Raw genomic sequence first — 6,000 nt, 5'->3', positions numbered from 1 at the left:
TTTCTGTTCTGGGACCCTGTTTGACTTGAACCTGTTGCAGTTCTTGTGCATGCTGCCACAGTCTCTGTGAGTTCATCTTGGCATCACTCCTGTTGTGTCTGGAAGAAACTGTTTCCTTGGAGTCAGTTTCCCCTCTTGTAGTTGGAATATTAATAAATCCTGGTGTGGGGTTCTTTCCTGCCTTAGAGAAACACACACACACACACACACACACACACACACACACACACACACATCCTTTATATTTTAATATGCCTTAAGCAGCATAATAGCTGGGCAACTGCCTTACCTCCATGCTGTTAGAATCTACCTCCCATTGGCAATGCCAAGTTACTGCTTACTAATTTCTATATTCCATATTGGCTGCTCTTAACTCCAACCAGCCCTCTGGGCCACATTTTCTTGGCCCAGAGTCCAGGGTGCTCTTTTTGCTTTTTTATCCCATGGTGACTCTTTGTCTTGCACACGCCTAAAGCATGGCCTCTCCCTCCTCCCTCTCCTCCTCCTCCTTATGTTCTCAAGCCTGGAAAACCTAAAATCAGCCTCTGTCTCTTCTCCCCAACTATTGTCTTCTGGCATCTTTATTTACCAATCAGAATTAACTGGGGGCAGGTTTCCAGAAGCTACTTGCAGACCCGCTCGTGCAAACAATTTTGGGGGACCCAAATTAGCATTAGAATAGAAGCAGCTATTCCACATAGATCCTTGAACCATAAGGGGAAGAGTTTGAGAAAGACATTTCATTTAGGACTAAGTGATCCAAAGTCTTGCTCTCTGTACACTATTCAGTTGTGGGTTTCTGTTAACTCAAGCTTTGCTCTTGGAGCAGTGGCTAGAACAGATTCAAGGCTTATAATATCTAAAATGGAGTCTGATATACTTTGCCTGGAACAAAATAAGAAAACAATTTAAAAGGTAGTTATAAGTTTGTTATCCTCAGTTAGTTGCAGTCAATAAATAATGAATGAACAAAAGGAAAGAAAGAGTTGGCCTTTCAAAAGTGGGTCTCATGCATATTTAAATGGTTTATCTCACATACTAATGGAATGGGAGGGTAGGGCTTTGGGGTGGTCTCTGGTCACATTCTACAAAGTTTGAACTGCACTGATAGGACTCTTCTTAAGAAGAGATTTTGGTCTACAGCCTCTGAAGACTTCCCAGTAAGGGGAACATCAAAGTAGGAGGGCAGTCATCAGAGAAGTATGTTTCAGTAGCCAAGGTTACTGACTACAGGTGGAATCCAGACTCTCTCTTATGAAAACGTGTATAGGATATTTACTTTCAGGAGGATGGAAGAGACACACTGTTTCTTGGCTACTGGTTTCCTGGTAACTATAAACGGATGAACCAAACATGTGACTATGAGAAGTAGGGAGAAAGTAGACTGTGGAGTGGCTCTGGGATCTGAGGAATAACGTAGTCCTGAGTCTCTTGGAAATGACACCTAGGTTTTTATGTCCTATGCAATATGCTTCCGGAATGAAGGGAAAGCCTGCTCTTTCCAGGTAAAGAGCAAGGATAATTCCTTGCCAGAGGATCCGCTTAAAGGAATGGGCAAAGGAAGTTCTCCAAACAGTTTGTATTTTTTTAAAAAAATTATTATTAATTGTTATTTTTGCTGCTGCTGCTGTGTGTGTGTGTAAGAGAGAGAGAGAGACAGAGAGAGACAGAGAGAGACAGAGAGAGAGAGAGAGAGAGAGAGAGGGAGAGAGGGAGAGGGAGAGGGGGAGAGGGAGAGAGAGAGAGAGAGAGAGAGAGAGAGAGAGAGAGAGAGAGAGAGAGAGAGAGAGAATTTGTGTGTTCATGTATGTGGTATGTGTCTATGCTTGCACATCCTGATGTCACCTGAGGACATTGGGTGTGTTACTCTATTGCCCTTCACCTTGAAACAGGGATTCTCACTAAAACTGAAGCTCACAGTGTTGACTTCATGTTGATCAGTATGTTCTGGTGATTCGCTTGTCTCAGACCCCAAAGCTGAAGTTACAGGAACATGTGTTCACACCTGGCTTCCATGTAAGTATTTGGGATTCAAGTCTTTGTGCTGTGTTTCAAACACTCTCTAGCCCTTGACATGGAGGGAATGGTTGTGTGTAAAAGGATGATGTGAAGGAATCTTCATGACTGCTTTGGACCCTGACTATCTGTATCAATGCATCTTGGCTCTGACACTGTGCTTTGGCTTTATAAGATGTTACCATTGGGGAATATAGGACACAAAGGATTTCTGGGAACTCAGTATTCCTCAAACAATGTCTCTTGTATCCCAGATTGGTCTTGCTTCAACTCTCGAGTTCTCAGATTATAAGTGGTTACCACCATGTCTGGTGTTATATACTGCAGGGTATTGAACCCAGAGCTTCATGGATGCCAAGCAAGAACTTCACTAACTAAGCTACATCCCCAGTGTCCACATGACATCTTAAAGTGGCATCTTATCTCAGAACAACGTATGTAGCAAAAGACCTCAAGCAAGTCAGTCAAGGCTTATTTCTCAGCCTTAGGCTTGCCATCTGTGAAGTAGGTCCAGTACAAGAATTCACCCCCCCCCCCAAAAAAAAAAACCCAACCAAGTTAGGTAAGAAGAAAAAAGTAAGACAACAATAGAATGACATGTGACATGTGGTGAGCTTGTTAATTTTTATTAGTTTGAAGCATCCTATAGTCAGCTAAAAAGAAGAACCTGAGTTGAAGAATTGCCTTGGTTAGGTTAGCCTGTACCACTGTGGCCATCACCGTCCTCTATGTGGGTAGTTTTTGGCTGTATGAGAAAAGCAGCTGAGCGTGGGAGAGCAAGCCAGTAGGCAGCTGTTCTCTATGGTCCCTGCCTTTGTTCCCGATTGGGTTTCTGTCCAGACTTCTCTCAGTGGTGCACTGTTAGCTGGAATCTCAAGCTGAAACAAACCCTTTCCTCATGCTCCAACTTTGACTTTGGTTGTGTTTATCGCAGCAACAGAAAGCAACCTGGAACATGAGGTAATTGTTCTCTGTATCTAGCTCTTGCTACTAACACTAAAAAAGATTCACTCACTGGGTGGCACATTCAACTTTTCTCACTTGACCCAACAGCCCTGGGAGGCAGGCCCTCTCAGAATGGCTATTCACAGAACAGAAGCTGAACCTAGCTGATTGTCCAAGTCCACACTATTAATAAGAGGTGTGTGTGAGATTTGAACTCAGGTCTTTGCTCCTCCAGCTCTGGAAGCGTGTTGTTAACTTGTCCAGATATTGTTTCTTCCTCTAATAGGGAGTTACTTTTCTCTTCTTTTTCCATGCAGTGACAGCGGAAGTTGATAGAGTGGCCTTTGACTCTGAGTAATCAATCCTCATGCTCTAGTTCTCCAGCACTAACTGTCCACACCTAAGAAACAGTGGGCAATGGCAGCTTGAAAGAAAATAAAATAATCGGGCAGCTGGTTGGGTGGGGGTGGGGGTTGTGGGGATGAGGGTTGAGAGGGTAAGGGTTGGAAGGAATGAGCCTATGACAGAACCAGGAAGGTAAAGGAGAGAAACAGGTCTAGGCAGGGAAAAGCCCCAGGTTTCACCAAAGCATGACAGAGACAGAGAACATTGAGACAGGTGTTTCATAGATCACTGACCCTCTGACCCTGGGGAGTGCCCTGACCTCTGCACTGAGATTTCACTGAGGAAACAGGGGTAATGTGGACATCTCTGGAGACTTGGGGATCCTACCATAACAACAGTGTACTGCTGCTGGTACATAGTAGGACTTAATAAATCTCTGTGCTCTCCACATCTGTGGCTCATTTGAAAGCCTGGAAAGCCTAGGGCAGGGCAACTTCACTGCCTCAGAGGGGCTTACTTTCTGCCCCTGAATTAAGCCCCTTTGTCTATAGGTGGAGTTTTGCTATCGGGAGAGCAAGACCAGTTGCTTAGAAGGCACCTTTCCCAAGAAGAAACCCAGCTGTGTGGCCCAGGAAGGAGGATTTCATCCCAACAGCAGCAGTGATAAAGCAGGCAGGCGCCTGGCACACGTGGCATGAATAGCAGGCCACTTTATCAGTGAAACACTCAGCAGGGCTTCACTAATTAAAACCGCCCCAAAGTAAGCAGTTATTGATTTGCAAGGAAAGATTAAAACAGCTCCACTTAGAGGCACTTTTGTCCAGCCATGCTGAACCATGAGTCAGACCGTAGTCCTTGGGTTTATGATGACTTTATTCGCAGGTGTTGGGATCAGCAGTGGTGATGTTGGTAGTGGGGTGTCTTGGGAGGCCTGGGATCCTTGCCCTCCTGGATCAGAGGATAGAGCGAAGAAAGTGACATGAAAGCAGCTATACTGATAGAGGACTTGTTCAAATTAAAGTAGAAGAAGGGACCAAAACGGACACTTATGGGTCATCATAGGAAGGCAGGGAGGTACTTATTCTCTGATTGGACCTAGGACCAGTGTTTGCTATGTGGTGACCTTTGCCTGTACATTGTGGAAGACCATGGTCAGTGGCACATAGGCTCAAAAAACACTGGTGACTATCAAGGATAAAGCAGGGCATTGACAATCAAGCTTAGGCCTGGGTGTAAGTGTCTGAGTGTCTCCTGGGGTGCAGGTTTGGGCAGTCTTAGTCTTCTGTCCTTCCCTGCAGGAGTGGGGTTATGTCCCAGGGAGTATGGTTTCTGAGAGAGAAATGGGCTGTAGATACTTGCTTTTCTCCTTCCCAGCTTTCCATTGACCTCTGGGGATCAGAACCTAGTAAGGTCCAGAGGGTGAAGATCATTCCTGACATGTGCAGTCACAGGACCTGCTAAATGTGTGTGTGTGTCTGTGTGTGTGTGTGTGTCTGTGTCTGTGTCTGTGTGTCTGTGTGTGTGTTTTCTGTCTTTCTCAGGGATGCCCAGGATTCTCCTAGGCCATGACTGGCTGCTTTGATTTCCATGAGAGTTTATTGTGATAGAGTTGGTGATGTACAATATGTTCTAGCTTCAGCTGGATGATGTGTGTGGCTGTGGACACCTGCATCTCATTCAAAGCCCGTGGAATGAAGATATCCTATGACCCAAATGGATGCTGTGTTAAACCAAGGCGTGGGGTGGGGGCAGGTGTTTGGGATGGTGCATGTGGATGCAGTGAGGGCTGAGACGCTGCTGTGCTCAAGGCTCCTCAGCAGGACATCTTGCTTGTGGGATCCCAGGGTCTGGCCAGCTTGCCTCCTCTGGGTTATGACAATGCCACCTTGTACAGAGAGCCTTCCTCCAGAGCCTCATTCCAGCAGATGTTTTTATCTAGCAGCCATAAAGTGGGACCAAGGAAGTATTTACAATCTTGACTGTAAAGTAATATCAGCAAAGGCTATATAATTGGGTTCAGGCAGAGGTGAGCCAGAAGTTCAGAAGTTCAAGACCTCCAGGCATTTCCTGGGTGGATGACAACTCTCTCAGTGCTGAGATGTGCAGGTACCCAGCCCTGTAGGGTCTCTGCAGCTGCGGATGGCAGCTGTTGATACATTCAGTGGGACCTGATGAGCCTCTGTGGGCTCAAATGGTACCCCCTAAGCAGGGCCCTGGGTTGGAAGGCACCTGCCAAAAACCTTACCTCAATTCTACGAGGGCAGTAGGGTATCTGTCCATGTTTTGGGTACATAAAGAAAAAGGTAGGGCATGATTAAAAAAATCTTCTGAAGGTGATGGAGATGGCTTGGTGGGTTAAAACATTTGCCATCCAAACTTGACAACCTGTGTTTAATCACTGTGAATGGGGAGAATTAGCTCCTGAAAGTAAGTTGTTTTCTGACCTCTGTGTACATACTAGAGCTCTCACACACATGATCTCTCTCTCTCTCTCTCTCTCTCTCTCTCTCTCTCTCTCTCTCTCTCTGTCGCTCTCTCTCATGCATCACACATACCCATGTGCATACCACAGCTTTCACATGTATGATCTCTCTCTCATACACACACACATCACGCATACCCCATGATAATAAACAAAATTAAAATAAAAAAGAATCATCTGAGTTCTCTGTCCTGAGGGTCCCAGAAGCCTAC

General features: G+C 45.5%; 1 long non-coding RNA gene across 2 annotated transcripts in view; it reads left to right on the top strand.

Annotated features, from left to right (window-relative positions):
* Positions 1 to 1,367: 1,367 nt before the first annotated feature.
* The window catches only part of LOC143434912 (uncharacterized), a 21,085-nt gene continuing 16,452 nt past the window's right edge, over positions 1,368 to 6,000 (top strand). For both annotated transcript variants that reach the window (XR_013104768.1, XR_013104767.1), the window contains exons 1-2: positions 1,368 to 1,505; positions 1,893 to 2,016. This is a non-coding gene — a long non-coding RNA (uncharacterized LOC143434912). The remainder of the gene's footprint in view (positions 1,506 to 1,892; positions 2,017 to 6,000) is intronic.

This window comes from Arvicanthis niloticus, chromosome 18, assembly GCF_011762505.2.
Source record: "Arvicanthis niloticus isolate mArvNil1 chromosome 18, mArvNil1.pat.X, whole genome shotgun sequence".
Classification (NCBI taxonomy): domain Eukaryota; kingdom Metazoa; phylum Chordata; class Mammalia; order Rodentia; family Muridae; genus Arvicanthis; species Arvicanthis niloticus.
Note: the sequence above shows the minus strand (reverse complement) of the source record. Positions and strands in the feature narration are given on the sequence as shown.